At 44.3% G+C, this 14,845-nt stretch overlaps 1 protein-coding gene across 1 annotated transcript in view; it reads right to left on the bottom strand.

Annotated features, from left to right (window-relative positions):
- The window catches only part of LOC121439805 (serine/threonine-protein kinase PAK 3-like), a 109,876-nt gene extending 95,871 nt beyond the window's left edge, over positions 1-14,005 (bottom strand). Inside the window, exons 1-2 of the mRNA XM_041640428.1 lie at positions 13,925-14,005; positions 12,734-12,844 (exon numbers count right to left, since the gene is read on the bottom strand). The gene's annotated coding sequence lies outside the window, so the exon portion shown is untranslated. The remainder of the gene's footprint in view (positions 1-12,733; positions 12,845-13,924) is intronic.
- Between the last annotated feature and the right edge of the window lie 840 nt (positions 14,006-14,845).

The following is a 14,845-nucleotide window of genomic DNA, read 5'->3' as shown; positions in this document are numbered from 1 at the left end:
GCATAGAGTAAGAGAAAAAAGAAGCCCTCTGAGGAGCACCAATGTTGAAAACCTGGAAGAGGAGCCAGGGATCACAGAGAAAAGTCAGAGATGTGAGTTGTATGAGGCCATAGAAATGAAAATGAGAATACTTCAAGTGGAATGTATTGATCATGATGCAAAGTTACAGATATGTTAGAAATGTTCCTTTCTATCCCCTGGCATTTCTACAGTGTTTATCTAATGCGTTCTCTTGTTATTTTCATATTAGAAGCAAATGCCCTAGTGCTCCCACATGTCCACTTAGAAATATTTTGAGAATTCTATCATTGTACAGTTTGTTGCAACTGGAGCAACATGAAAGAAACCACATATTATACCTCAGGAAGCATTCTTCTTGGTGGTAGATATTTCCAATGCAGCTATTACTACTCTGTCCTGTTCTGAGGAATACTATAATGAAGCCGCAGTGATAGCAGTCTTGCACTGTCCTGGACATTTTCTCAGGTGCACAGTAGGTTTCAGCTAACAGATGAACCATGGCTCACATTTAGATATTTTTTTTTGTTCCATACGAAGGAATAGTTTCTGTTCAAGTAGCTCCCATTTGGTAACTATAGCTCCATAATACTTTTCCATGTGAAAATGTAAATATCCATTCTGGCCTGAAGCCTGCTCAGCCCACACTGCTGGTAGTGATCTGCACATTACTGGATCCTCCGCAGCTACTTCTTTATGTGGAAAGGGGGGGGGCTACTGCATCAGAAGCATGTAAGGATTCAGTATTCTATATGTGAATGGTGCTTCAAAATAATCAAAGCTATCCTGCTAATAAACAGTTTGCCATTTCTGTTGTGTAATTCACACACTATAAATACAATTACTACTATTTTCTGAGAGCTTATAATATCCTAGGTAGTCTGCTAAAAGTTACAACGTTTACAACTTTACAACCTTCTGTCCATGTGATTCTGAAGCCTGTGTTCTGGTTTTTATTTTGTGTTCTTCTGAATGCACTGGATGATCAACCCTGGGATCCATGAATACCAAGCAAGCACCCTACCACCGAGGTCTGTCTCAAGTCCGAATGTTCTTATTTAGACCTCACTAGCCACAAAAAGTTTCAAATGGTTTGGTTTTTCTCAGCTAATCATTCTCTTTGCTTGGTCATGAATGTCCTTACAGTTTCAAAGTAAGTAAACTGTACTTCCACTGTGGTATTTGAGACCAAATCTTAGGAAAGAGAAAGTCCTCTGCCCACAAAAGAGACATTAATGTTGAGTCAGGAGCAGAAGTGTGCTAACTATCAACCCTACCAGCATTAAGGGGTTCTTCTATCTTCCCTCATCACTTTCCGTAAACATTAAATTAAGGTACTATTATTGAGGGATTGACAGATTTCTAAGAAGCATTTAAATCACTGTATCATATGTACATGAATTGGAGCCACTGATGAAGTGCATGATAAACATGCCCTAGTGGCACAGGTGATGGAGGAAGGTCATTGGTTAAATAATAAAGAAACTGCTTGGCCTCATAGGTTAAAACATAGGTGGGAGGAGTAAACAGAACAGAATGCTGGGAAAAAGAGGAAGTGAGCTCAGAGAGGCCATGCTCCTCTCTCCGGGGCAGACGCACACCATGAAGCAAGCCGCCAGGTCAGACATGCTGAATCTTTCCCGGTAAGACCGATGCTACACAGAGATGGGTTGATCGGGATATCAGAATTAGCCAGTAAGGGCTAAAGGTAATGGGCCAAGCAGTGTTTAAAAGAATACAGTGTCCGTGTAATTATTTCGGGGCATAAGCTAGCCAGGCGGCTGGGGTGCTGGGGATGCAGCCCCGCTGCTCATATTACTACACACAGGGATTGAGGAAACTATAGGGTAGTCATATTTGTTCGATTGTCTCCTTGAGTAGGCATAACACTGACAGCTTTTGGCTAAGCTCAAGTAAAATATTCAAAATATGTCAATTAAGCTCTGAGATAATCAGTCTGGCTGCAAAGGCTTTGGCTCCACACCATTTTTCTGCTGTCTGGGAGCTTTCTCCCTTTGATAGTGCCTTTCAAAGGCAGTGCAGAGGTAATAATAGCATCTGTCATCCATATGTTTACTATTGGGCAAACATTGAACTATTTCCTTAAAGTATCTTATTTCATCTTCATAAGAAATCCATTTTACAGATAAGGACATTGAGTCTTAGGAACAGAGTTAGTACTCAAATTAGGTTACACAGCTAGAAAGTGGCTGAACACGGATTCCAATGTTTGTCTTACTGACTCCTAAGGTGGTGCCTTCATTATAATAGAGAAACAGTCTACAAAGATTTTGAGGTCTAAACTATCATGTAAATTCTGGAGTGGCAAACTTCTCCCTTAGGAATTCTCATGAGATTGATGTGAGTCCAGGCTGGACTCTGTTTCCCTTCTTAGACCTTCTGCTCATCCCATATATTGTATAAATTGCCTATGGTCAATTTCAGGTACCAACAATAAACAATCAAATAAATATAAAATTGCCAGACTGTTTCTTAAAAGCTGTCTCCGAAAGGAGGTATTGGCTTAATCTTCATCAAGTACAATGTTCTCATTAAGTTTTGTAGCTCTCTCTCTACTTTAGGCCCAGTGACACAGGGCTCTGTTACACAATCTTCTGGAAAAATGGCACAGCCCAGTATTGAGCAAGATGTCTATGAGAAAGTTGATTTTGGCAAGTGGCTTCTTTGAATCCTTTCTACAGTTCCCAACCATTTCTTGGCCTTTCAGTCCTTTGCAACCTGAATAGCACTCGAAGATACAATAAAGATATCTCTGAAGCCAAGTTTCAAGACCTCTGTCTTTTTAATGACTGCTTCATGGACTTAATATTTTCTCACACAAAAGAAAAGAAATCACTCAAAGGCACAGTATGTGTCCTTCACCCATTTGAATCTCTCTCTGGGCCTGAAAACACAAAGAGCCAGATGATACTCTGATCTGACACACTATCAGAATTCTAAGATGAGGAAGATGGAGAGCCTAGATCTTACTGACAGATGCCTAGCTTCTTCTTTTAGTTCCTTAATTTGGTCACAGAAGTGGTTCTTCTAGGTTTAGCCTCCTACCAGTAGGAATTTGTAAATGAAAAGTATGATGAGTTACTGCTATCAAAGACATTTTCAACCTAATGATGGAATCAGAATTGAATGATGATCCTGAATGAAAGCTCTTCTTTATGGCATGAAGAAGACATTATTTTGCACACTCACTTGTGTTCTCCACCATGACAAGTGGTGGTGTAAACATTATTTTACTCTTACTTTCACTTCAGAAAGACTACAGTGGAGAAAGCCATGTGCCAAAAAGGTTACTGCGGGGGTGCACTTGTGTTTATAAATCTCTAGGTTCAAGTTCATCTTTCACTCGCTCACTCCTGGGATTGTGTTGCTTTTGACTCTCTTGGAAGAAATTCTGTAGTCTGTCTGGAGTGCAAGGAACTTCCATCAGTTTCTCTTTGCCTACGCCTACAGAGAAATCTCCTCTGGAGACTCGTTAGTAACAACTGTTGAAATTTCAGTGCGGTCTGCATACGTGTGTGCACACTCACAGTAGAAATGTATTTTATCATCCAGCTAGTTCATTAACCTTTCCTTTTTCTTCTTTTTTTAATGAAGCAGAGGTTGAGCTTAGTAAGATGTATTTTTAACATACATTTTAAGTGCGAGTTAATCAAAAGAGGGTGATCAGAGAAAGAATAAAACCCAGTTCTGAGTGTGGGTATGGGCTTCAAAAGAGAAAATTACCTTCTTTTCCTTTGTTGAATGTCATGTTCTGGGTTAACAAAGCATCAATGTGTGGGACGTAGATATGGGATGCCTAAATGGAGCAGACCTGCCCTTTCCATGTGGATAACCAACAGGCAATTTTATGTCAGAAACATAAAACCATAGATGCGTTATTATTTGTGGCACAGTCTTAAGGAAATAGATTGCTCTCTTACCCTCCCCCAAGGAGAGAAATGAGATACGTTAATCCCTCACCACTGTCACATGGGATTGGTTAGTGTTCACTTAGAGTATGCATCATTAAGAAAGCGTGCAACTACAAAAATGGCAGGTTGCAAACACATATAAGACTTTCAGAAAATATATATGCAGTTACACATAAGTGTGGATCACTACCAGCATATGTGAATCAATGTAGATAGATGTAAGTCAAGGTGCTCATCTTGGAGAGGGAATACAGGTTAGTGCTAATATGAAAATATATATTGGCAATGTACCCATGCAAGAAGCTGAAGGTATGGTGTAGTTTACAGAAATTCTGTGACTTCTCAGGCATATGGATCAATATGAGTAAGTGTTAAGTCAATGTGACAATGTGGAAGGATGAATACCTGAATGAGTGTAAACACCAGTAAAGCCTGTCATGCATGGTGTTAGCAGCCACTTGTGTGAGTATAGACATGCATCTATGTGAATTAATTACTGCAATAGAAATAATTTACCCCATTGTGGTGCGTACCAATAAGATGCATATTAGTGACTAGAAACTCAGTGCATGTCACTACGTGTACACTGATATAAAGGTATGTAATAATGTGAGTGGGGTCTATCCAGATGAGATTAGTAGAATAGAAATGTATACAAATGCCAGTGTGTGCGGTAAGTATAACAGTGTTTGTGCTAAAATGTGCGGTGTTCTGAATTGGGATTGGCATGCAAGATGGTATACATGTAAGAATGTAAGGGAGGGGTTTTATGTGTCCGTAAGAATGAATGGCAATGTCTAATTTGGAGTGTATGGTTCCGAAAGCAAAAGTGAAGATCTGAAAATACATTGGTGTCAGTATGTGAATGCACATGACTGTTCATTAAGTGTGACTGTATTTATGAATTTTGTATGAGTAATGAATTAGAATATGTGTATGCCAATGTGTGTCTGTGGGAGTATATTTGTACATTAGTGACTTCATAAAGGGAAAAAATGTTGACGTCAAGTGAAATGGCTGTGTTTATAAAATTAATTTGTGTATAATTGTATTTCAGGTCATGTGTGTGTCTGAAGGTATAGTATTGAGCTGGATGACTAGATGTCAGTGTGAAAAGAGAGGGTAAGTGTGATGATGTGTGTCAAAATGCCTGCCTCCGTGTCTAATAGGATTCTATACGAATATGATGAGGGGTGGAGGATGGCTTCGGGGCTGTGCATGTGAACAAAAGCATAACTACCAGCACAATAGTGCAGGGAAGAGAGTGCAATAGTTCAAAAATACACAAGAGGGAGCGGACGAGCTATCGTCCATATTGCTATCATCTGTACACATGAATTAGATGAGGATGTGTGTGCACCTGGGTGTCACTGAGCTGTGTGTGGCTGTGATAAGTGATAATATCAGTGCAAACATATCACACTTTGTGAAACTGATGTGTTGTATATGTCTGTGGCTGGGAAGAGAAGTTTGAGTTGGGCAAAGGGGAAGTTAGGGTATGCCTGGCCACAGAGGGTTTGATTACATAGGTGTATTAGTGGGTATGAGTGATTATATCCTCTATACTGCAAGTGAATATAAAAGTGTGCAAAAACGTTAAGAAAGGGTACAAAGGCGTGAGTGGGTCAGAGCATTTGAGTGGGGTATAAGGTGTATGTGTCTCATAATGAAAATATGAATACATGAATATGGGTATTCAGCTGTGTATATGATTTGCAGTATGGTTATATGTGAGAGCGAGGAGGTGAGAACGATACATAAGGGTGAGCCTGGGGGAGAAAAGGGACTGGGTGAGTATGAATAACACTGAAGTCTAGGAAACTCACCAGGAAATATCTTTCCTCCCAAAACAACAGTGTTGTTCTAGTTCTAGGCACGTTACTGAGCCCCTCTAAACCTCTATCTTGGCACTGATAAAAATAACTAACCCAAGCTAATATCACTTGTAGATTCAGAAACAGAAATGGGAGCATGAGCTAGTTGAGAAAACACCTACCTTGCCGTGTTAATGCTGAAGCAAAGGGTATCATCTATCTAAAGTGCTTAGCTCGGAGTTGGTAACAGTAGGGAGTATATAAAATTTATTATGGTAGCTGTCACAGAAAACCCAGGAGACATCCCCAGGCACACTTCTTATTTTCGTCAGTCCTAATTACCTTCTGTCAAAGTCTACAGAGGATCTCAGACGAGACCATCTCCAGAAAGTTGAATGCATCAGAACAGGCAAAGCTGTAATTTCATACCTTCAGTTCGACAGCCGAAACTCTGGTGCTTTCCTTTAATGAGAAGGCATCACACAAACACCTGCTGCTGAGATGCAGTCTTGCCATCGTCTAGGCCCAAGGTATGCTCAGAGTGAAAGAGGGTTGGGTTGCATATTCTTTGTCCTGTTGAAATTCTTTGGAGGGAGTTGTTGACTTGGGCAACAGTAGAGATGCCTAAGCAGCTGACAAAGAGGCAGACAGTGAACCAGACAGAGAGACTCAGGGACAAGAAGTCATTAATAGGCAACAAGGCTGCAGGGTCTAACATAGAAGGGCAGATGGAAAAGGCGACAGAGGAAGCTACTGTGACTGTCTGAGAGGCAGACGGAGAGAAGGGCTGGTGACAGGCAGGTGCAGTGAAAGAAAGACAGGTCCAGTGTGCAAAGCTGCTGGGGAACTGGTGGCCACTTGTCAAGCATGGTAAAGACGTGTAAGACTACAGGCCTGCCCTTGATAATGCAGTTTATCTGATCAGAGAAATGCTCCAGAAACTCTTCAAGAATGATTTATGATGAGAGAAAAGCCATGCATGCCACAAACTCATGCCAGAGAACTGGGAGAGGGAGCATGCTTTTGCTGCCTTGTTAGGTGGGAAGGAAGAGAGAAGGTGCCACAAGATTTTAGCTGAGCCTGCCAGTCCCAGAAGCAAGGAAGAGTGGGTTGGGAATACATTTGAATACGAAACGAAATTAAGATTATGGGGCAGTGGAAACCACAGAAACTGATTAGAGGGTTTGTGGCATGTGGCTGAAATGCCACTGAGATATCAGGAAAGAAGAAAAAGAAATGACAGCTTGACAGGAAGCATTTTCTGTGTTGCACCGATGCTCTTAGATGGTGCTTGACATTTGCAAAGGACTCGGCAATGACTCCTAACCGTGTTTCTCCTCCCCACCTCAGAATGTAGGTCAAGGCTGTCATTTCAATATTAGAGATGAAGAAACCAAGAGACAAGGGACAGGTATAACAGACTGCACACCCCAGAAAGTAGGGTTATGTCCTCGGGCCTAGCTGGTGGGTCCTGAGCTCAGATAAAAGGCAACATTAATCTGGGATTCAAATATCCCTCACTGCACGCCCTGAAATCCTTCACTCACCTCACACAGCCACCACCACAGGGTCTCAACCCAGGTGAGTGTTGCTCTTGAGAAGAGGCTGTGCTGGCTTCAGCTCTGACTGACTCAGTATTGTGCACACCAGCTCCCAGGAGACGCCAGGGCTTAGTGGGTTTCTCTTTCTTGGGGGACCATACTGAGAAAAGCACTTTCGGGGAGAAAGAATCCTTTCTACACTGGTTACTACTCCCTCATCCTATCCCCCGCCCCCATATAGGTTACACACACACACAAACACTGAGAGAGAGTGGGATATTTCAGAAAATCATTTAAGAAGACTAGTGAATCAGAGAGATAGGAAGTGTGAACACATATTTTTCTGGAGGATTTTGGAAAAGGTACTGAACTGAAGGTTGAGAGATGGGAGGACAGATTAATAATCAATGCTTGTTCTCTCACCCTGCTGGACCTTCTCACTTCTTGTCAGCTATAAAAGCTTCCTTAGTCCTTGTGGACAAGTGTTAGGGGGGCTAAGTCAAATAAGATGCATGTGAAGAATCTACATGACTTTCAGAATTGGGGGTAAATTTGTATACTTATCAGAGATGGCACAGTCTGGCGTACAGAGATAACACCCACTCGAGAAAATCTGTGTTGCCTGGCGAAGTACCACTATGATTCCGTACCTTCATCACTCGATCCTGAGTCTCTACCCCCATTTCCACTCCTTTGCTCACCAACCTCTTTCTTTGGGTGGGTATCTGGAGAGAGAGAGTCACTTAGGCAAGAACACTCTGAGTTTCTTTTTGCCTCACACCTGTGGAGGTTCTAAACTGCTGATGATCTTAACTGAATCCTCTAGCCTGTCTTAATCAAAGAAATGCCTCCCCACAGCTTTTGCCAAATTTCCCCAAGAGGATATAAACTATTTGTTTTATTTTGATGACTATTTACCTTGCTTGCCCCACAGAGCTTTCTATATCTAATTGTGATAGAAACCTGATTCTCTCTTTCCTCCTCTCCTCCCTCCTCCCCCATCTCATCCTGGAGACGGTAACCAGAACCATGGTGTCTTGCATGCTAGTCAGTCACTCTACCATCCAGTTATTCCTTCTGCCAGAGACAGGGTCCCTTTAAACGCTCAACTTCTGCATTTTCCAATCACTTGAGGCTCCCCAGGGAAAGGCTGATTTTAGGACTCCAAGCCCTGCAACCTCTATGTACTTCTCACAAACACCCCATCCCACAACCACATTGACCCTGCAAAGAAAGCAGCAACTGCATGCAGATTCAAATAGAGCATGATCGAGGCTAGCGCTCCGTTATTAGAGGACAATAGAATAGGGAGCTCTAACCCAATGAAATACATTGATGGGTATTTAAAGAAAAAGCAAAATTGAAGTCTTGGAAAGCCAAGAAAAGTCCCATGATCTCAAATTCCACCTCTTAGGCAGAAGGGATATGCCATTCCCTGGGCTTGCCTCACAATTGTCCCCTAGAATCTGTAGCATCCATGTGTATTCCCTTAGTAGCTATCTAAATCCCTCCCACTGCATGACTGAGTGATGCCGCCCCCTCCCTCTCTGCAGGAACTCACTTTGCAAGAAGGTGAGGAGAGGTGGGGTGGTAAGAACTGTCAGAACTCCAGAAGGGGCAAGGTTTGAGGAGGGTCCGGTGTGTGTATGTGTGTGCGTGCACACCCGTGTGTTTGTGTGTGTGCATGCACATCAGCCTGTTCTAACCAAAATTTCTCATGATTCTAAGTTTTCCTTCAGTATGCTTCACATTTCCCCACATACCTTCATATGAAACATCAAACAGTAACTTCATGGCAGTTTGCCTTGAACCCACCAATGGTGTATCTTGAACCAGCACAGAAGCAATTCCCTTGCATACTGGAGGTATATTATGGGTCATGTATATCTGTGCTATTACTTGTAGTGTTATAATATGTGTATGTGTATATGATTTGTTACATCTATACTATGTTGTATTTGTCCTGAACTTGCACTGTGTTATATGTGCAGTGCTGTGTTTATATCATGTCATGTACACTTATCTTGTCAGTATGTTATTGTATATGCACTATATTTCTGTAATATGTTACATATGATTATATCTCTACCATGCTACATGCACGTACACATGCCATATGTCTAATTTGTAGTGTGCAGCATGTATGTCTATACCATGCCATATACATCTGTACTGAGTGGTGAGTGTTGCATAGCTGTAGTATACGGTGCATTTACACAGCCTTTGCTTTCTTCCTGTAGCTCAGTCTCTTGTTGAAAGCTAGGCAGATATGAATGCATATATCTTATACATACCTAACTTCTCTTTCTTTGCTGCATTTTAGCTTTATTCCCCCTAGAATTTCTGTCTGAGGACTAAAACTATCACCTTGGGGTGGAGATCAAGGGAATTTGTGACAATTGTGCCCTCTTCCACAGAACCATTCATGGCAAACGTCTTATGCAGCGTTAAAGATTTCTGGGGAAAGCTCCTGGATCCTTCTTCAGGCCCAAAGAAGATAAAGTGCAAGGGAGAAGAGAGTGATGCCCCTCTCTCTAAATCTGCTCATACTGGAGAAGAGTGCTATGAAGGGAGCCTCCTTCAATCTTTATAGAAGGAGTGTGCCTTTGCTTGCCAGGCTTGTTAAGAGCTGCTTCAGAGTACTGGTTTCCAGGCTGGATCTTGGGATCGCAATGGGAAGCTGAGAAAATGTGCCTCAAGTATAGTCACTAGGGGGCGATATTGTGCTGTCAGAGACAGTGGTCTGTTGAGGGTGCAGAATTCCAAATACTTCTCATGGCTCTGCTAGAGATGAGGGAAAAGAAGCTGCCTTGTGCCAAGCCAGCCCCCCCCCCCCTTTTTTTTTTTGGTTTTTTTGAGACAGGGTTTCTCTGTGGCTTTGGAGCCTGTCCTGGCACTAGCTCTTGTAGACCAGGCTGGTCTCGAACTCACAGAGATCCGCCTGCCTCTGCCTCCCGAGTGCTGGGATTAAAGGCGTGCGCCACCACCGCCCGGCTCCCCCCCCTTTTATAATTATCTTCACCAAAAAACCTTTCTGTTTTGGGACTGCATTCAGTAGTTAAAATAGTAGAGAGTCTCAGTGTCCCCCTTTGATCTGGCTATGAAAACTACCACGCGGAGCTTTTCCCGGGCTTATAGGTAACCCAGAAAATACAGATTTGGGCTTCTCCTTCTCTGCACGCTCCCCATTCACATGAAATAAAAGTGAAGCCATGTGGCTAAAAGATGAAACGTGTGGGTATCTCTTTTGCATTGGCTTTTCCTAAACTGGAGAGCATACAAAACGGAAACTGCTAACGACGGGCTATTTTCTTTTGTTGCAGGAGGGCTTGTGCTTATCTTAACTATCAAGTACAAAATGGTCCAGGTCGTAATGTTCCCACCAGATTAGAGAACACCCAGTCTAATTCCGTCATTTGGAGGTCAAGAAAACGGGCACCGAGTACCACACGCATTCAGCCTGATTTCTGATTTCCGAGGTTCATGCTGTCCCAGCTTCCACCCTGCCCACTCCACAAAAAGATTTTTCCCTCTAGATCCACCCCCTTCTAACCCACAGAAAACCTTGCCTCCCCCATCAGCTCTGCGAGCTTCTGAACCAACAACCACTTCATGATCCGGCCTCTCTGTGAAAATATGTTGGAGATGACTCTTTTTTCCATCAGGAAATTGATCATTTCTTCTTGGTTTTCAAGGTCCACTTCCCTTATTTTGCTTCCCACCCCCAGTCCCATCTGGAGCTGCACCGTTTTACCCCCTCGTTGCATCCCCTGGGTGCAGCACAGATTGTTCCAACGTGTAGATAATTGACCGAATGTGCAAATCAGACACGGATCTATTGCATTGATTAACATTTCCAATTAAACTCCCGGTTAGGCTGTGAGTATTAGTGACTCAAGTCATCACAAGCAAATGCTTGTACCTTCTACGCTGCAGAGTGCAGTAGGCAGTGCCACATTTCTGGGGAGAAATGGAAACACACTGACGTGGAGGTTCACTTAGTTCTGGTACTGCTGAATCAGACTGTAAATGTATGATTGTTGATCCGAGGCTTGGGCTTCACACCTGAAATGGAGGACTTGGGTCCTCCATGCCGCTACAGTTACCTTTCCGCCCCCTGCTGGCAAAGCTATTTAGTGGGGATTTGGCCTGGAAGTCTACCCTGGCCCTGCAAAAGGAACTGCCTAGCTTCTGACAGGTGAGGTTGTGGGTGTGGGTGGGGTCGGGGAAAGGTGCCCAGCTAAGACTTAAGCTGCCCTCCAGAAGCCTGGAAAGCCACACTTACCTTCCAGTGTAACAGTTTTCTGCAGTCCTTAGTGGACACAAGACTCCCCCATCCCACCTCCCCCTTCCCCACCCCTCATGGATTCTCTTTTGACTCAAACCTGGGTCTAATTCACCCATATAAAGCAGTCAGACTCCAGTCTCGGGTTATAGCTCCCCTGCTCTCCTCTCTAGCCTTCACCCACCCCTAGTCCCTTCCCTTTATCTAAAAGGAAAAAACTGATTTTTTTTATACCGCTGCTCATCAAGTTTCTTATCATTCCTTTGGTTAAAGTTTCTGGTTCCTAAAAAGGGGTTATACAGCTGGGAATGCTATTGATTCCCTAAACTGCTAGAAGCCCCAAAGAATCCTTGATTGAGTCACTGCTGTCTTGACTACCAAAACTTTTCTGTTACCATGTCACCAGGGAAACCGGGACTCCTGGGCTCTTAGGAAGATACTGGTCTTTCTGCATCCTCTATAGCGCTCTCCTACCTACACCATTAGCTCCAGCCTATTCAGTCTGATTTCTAGATCTTATTTCTTCAGTACTCGTCATTCACTTTGACTTGGTACTTAGTCCGACTTCACAATAGCAGAATCTCTGCCAGCAAACCCCTTCCACTCTTCAGCCATTTCCCGTTTCTCTCATCAAATCTACTACCCAGTCTTCTCCAAACGCAGAGCAGATTTGTCTGCTCTATACCCCACTTTCACGTTTGAACGGGGAAAAAAATCAACCACCCACCCACCCAACCAACTAACAAGTAAACCCATAACCTGTAGGAATGATCAGGATGTTCATGCATGTCGTGGCCCTTTGCTTGTGCTCTTACCACGAGTTGTCTGCTAGAAGACTTAAAGAATGAGCCTCTTCACATCCGGGGTCTCTCTGGATTCTTGATTACCAGCAGTCAGCTTTAGCCCAGCACACCTCCCAGACTCTTTTCATGTTGTGTGTTGCGTGGACACGACATTTGTATCCCGAAAAAAAGAGGGCTAGTTGGCTCTCTTCCCAGGTGCCAGCCTATTAATCACCCATTACTTCCATTACCACGGTGAGCCCCTTTACACAGAGGTGCCCCTGATTGGAAGCTCAAGTGCCAAATCACACATCGTGCCCAATTATAATTTTACAAATGGCCCACTGAAAACCACACTGACCTTTTAGACCTGGCTCATTCCAGAACAGGGCCACAGTGCTGTCGCCAACAGGAATGCACCTCCTTCTGTTCCAACACCTCAGACAACCATACAGTTGGCCTGGATTTGAGTCTGAAAAACCATGTGGTGGGGGGAGCAAAACTAACATGGCTAAGGGCTTCCCTGGGGAAAGCCATCTTTTTTTCAAAATATAGTATACTGCAACCACCCCCATCATGCTTCCCAAAGCCAAGCCACTCACCTTTCTCTCTGCTTCTATGGCCCATACAGTCCAGAAACCTCAAGTCTATAATCTGGAATGGATTATGGGAGATGGGACCAAAAAACAAACTAACAAAATCCAACGGAGCCCCCCCCCCAGTTCCCTCCTTGGGGAAGAACCACCTACAACCCCCGCCCAACCCTCACCCTGCCCTCAACCATCACCTAAGGAAAGGAAAAGCCTACCAGAGCCAAAATCTAAAATGTTCTGTTCACTCAGAAGTATGCCAATTACAAACTGAGGGCAGTGTCTCCTCGGAGCCAAAAGAGACACGAAAGGGAGGAAGCAGTAAACCCAATGACCTTACTCCCCAGACAAAGACAGGGGCCAACAGGGGACGCCAGCCTTTTCTAAGGACCTTATTGAATCCATTCAGTCCCACAGAAAAAGAAGAAAAAAAGAGTCCTCCTGTTATTACCATCCCCCCATGTGAAAAGGGGAGGGGAATAAAGAAAAAAAATAAAAGAAAGGAAGGCTCTTTTTAAGAAAATTGGTACTTTTATGTTTCAGTTGGGTAGTTCTGATGCGGACTTGGCCAGACTGTGGCCACACCCCCTCCCCTTCTCTAGAGGGCTGCTGTCAACACTGTGGCTGGGATGGGGGTAGATGGTAGGAGAATTACAGTCTGACACAGCTTTCAGGGCAGATTTTGCCCCACGCAGCCCAAGCCCCAATAAACTAATCCTGGGTTTAGCCAAGGGAAGAAGCCTGGGTCCTTGAGGACCAGCCCGGACACACCCACTCATCTGCCTAGGCAAACCCCATCATACGCTGGGAGCTGGGTCCCACAGCTTGGGCACCGTTGCCATGTAAGAGGGTCAAAGCTGGGGCGCATCCGGAGCAGGAGGGGGACACAGGAAGGAACATCTGCCCAGGAGCCTCCCCAACCCCGAGCTAACCCCGTACAGTACAGAAGTCACAAGATTTACCTGTCAAGGGTCCAGCCACCCTGCCAAGACCTTTCCAGTACCTCCAAGCACGCTGACAGTTGGGCTGGGGAGCTGCAGCCCAACGGCCGCAGCAGCAGCCCGGGGCCCAGCCGGCTCCCCCCCCCCCCACGGCTCTTCTCTCGCCCAGTGCGCTCACTCCCAGAGGGGAAAAGCTGCAGCCCCCAGTGTAAGACCCCAGACTGCAGCCACAGCTGCCCGCCTGCTACAGAACCCCTCTGCTCAGCAACCGCTCCCTAGCTCTTCTTTGCTATGACGTCACCTGGGCTCTGCACCGTACCTAGGCCAATCAGATGGTGAGCATGAAAGTAAAATCGCCCTGAGTGGGCTACTGGGGACCAATCTTTTGTTTCCAGGCAGGAAGCGCCCTAGGAGGGGGGAGAAAGTGAAAGGGGGAGAAAGGAGAGGGAAAGGAGATGGAAACTTCTACACTGTCGGGATTGTATAAAGAGGAAGGTGGAGCCATCGAGAAAGAGGCACCAGGCAAGAGTGAGGAGGGGACGTTTCATGCATCTTTCTTGCTTGCCAGCCTTAAGAACACTAGACTTTGAGATAAATTTCCAGGCCAGGGAATCCATCGACAGGAGCAGGCTTTCTGGAGGAAATGGTTTGGATTTGGGACACCACCTGTCAGCCTAGTAGGTGACATAGAAAACTAAGAGGGAGAGATGTGGAGGTGAAATTAGACAGGGAAAATAGTTTTCTACACATGGGAGGTACGTTTCAAAACAGGTGGCATTATACAAAAGAAATAATTCTTTTACTTCCAGTTGAGTGCGTTGATTTCACATCGCTCCCCTTGTTCACGTTTTCCCTAACATCTTTAACGATTTCTCTCATCTTTACCAGAAGGTTCAGATTTTGACAGGTGTCCTAAATCGTTTCAAATCTACCTTCACAAAT

Source organism: Microtus oregoni, unplaced genomic scaffold, assembly GCF_018167655.1.
Source record: "Microtus oregoni isolate MIOR12 unplaced genomic scaffold, Mior012 000063F_ref0000156, whole genome shotgun sequence".
NCBI lineage: Eukaryota > Metazoa > Chordata > Mammalia > Rodentia > Cricetidae > Microtus > Microtus oregoni.
The sequence above is the reverse complement of the archived record's forward strand: the minus strand, read 5'-3'. Positions and strand labels throughout refer to the sequence as shown.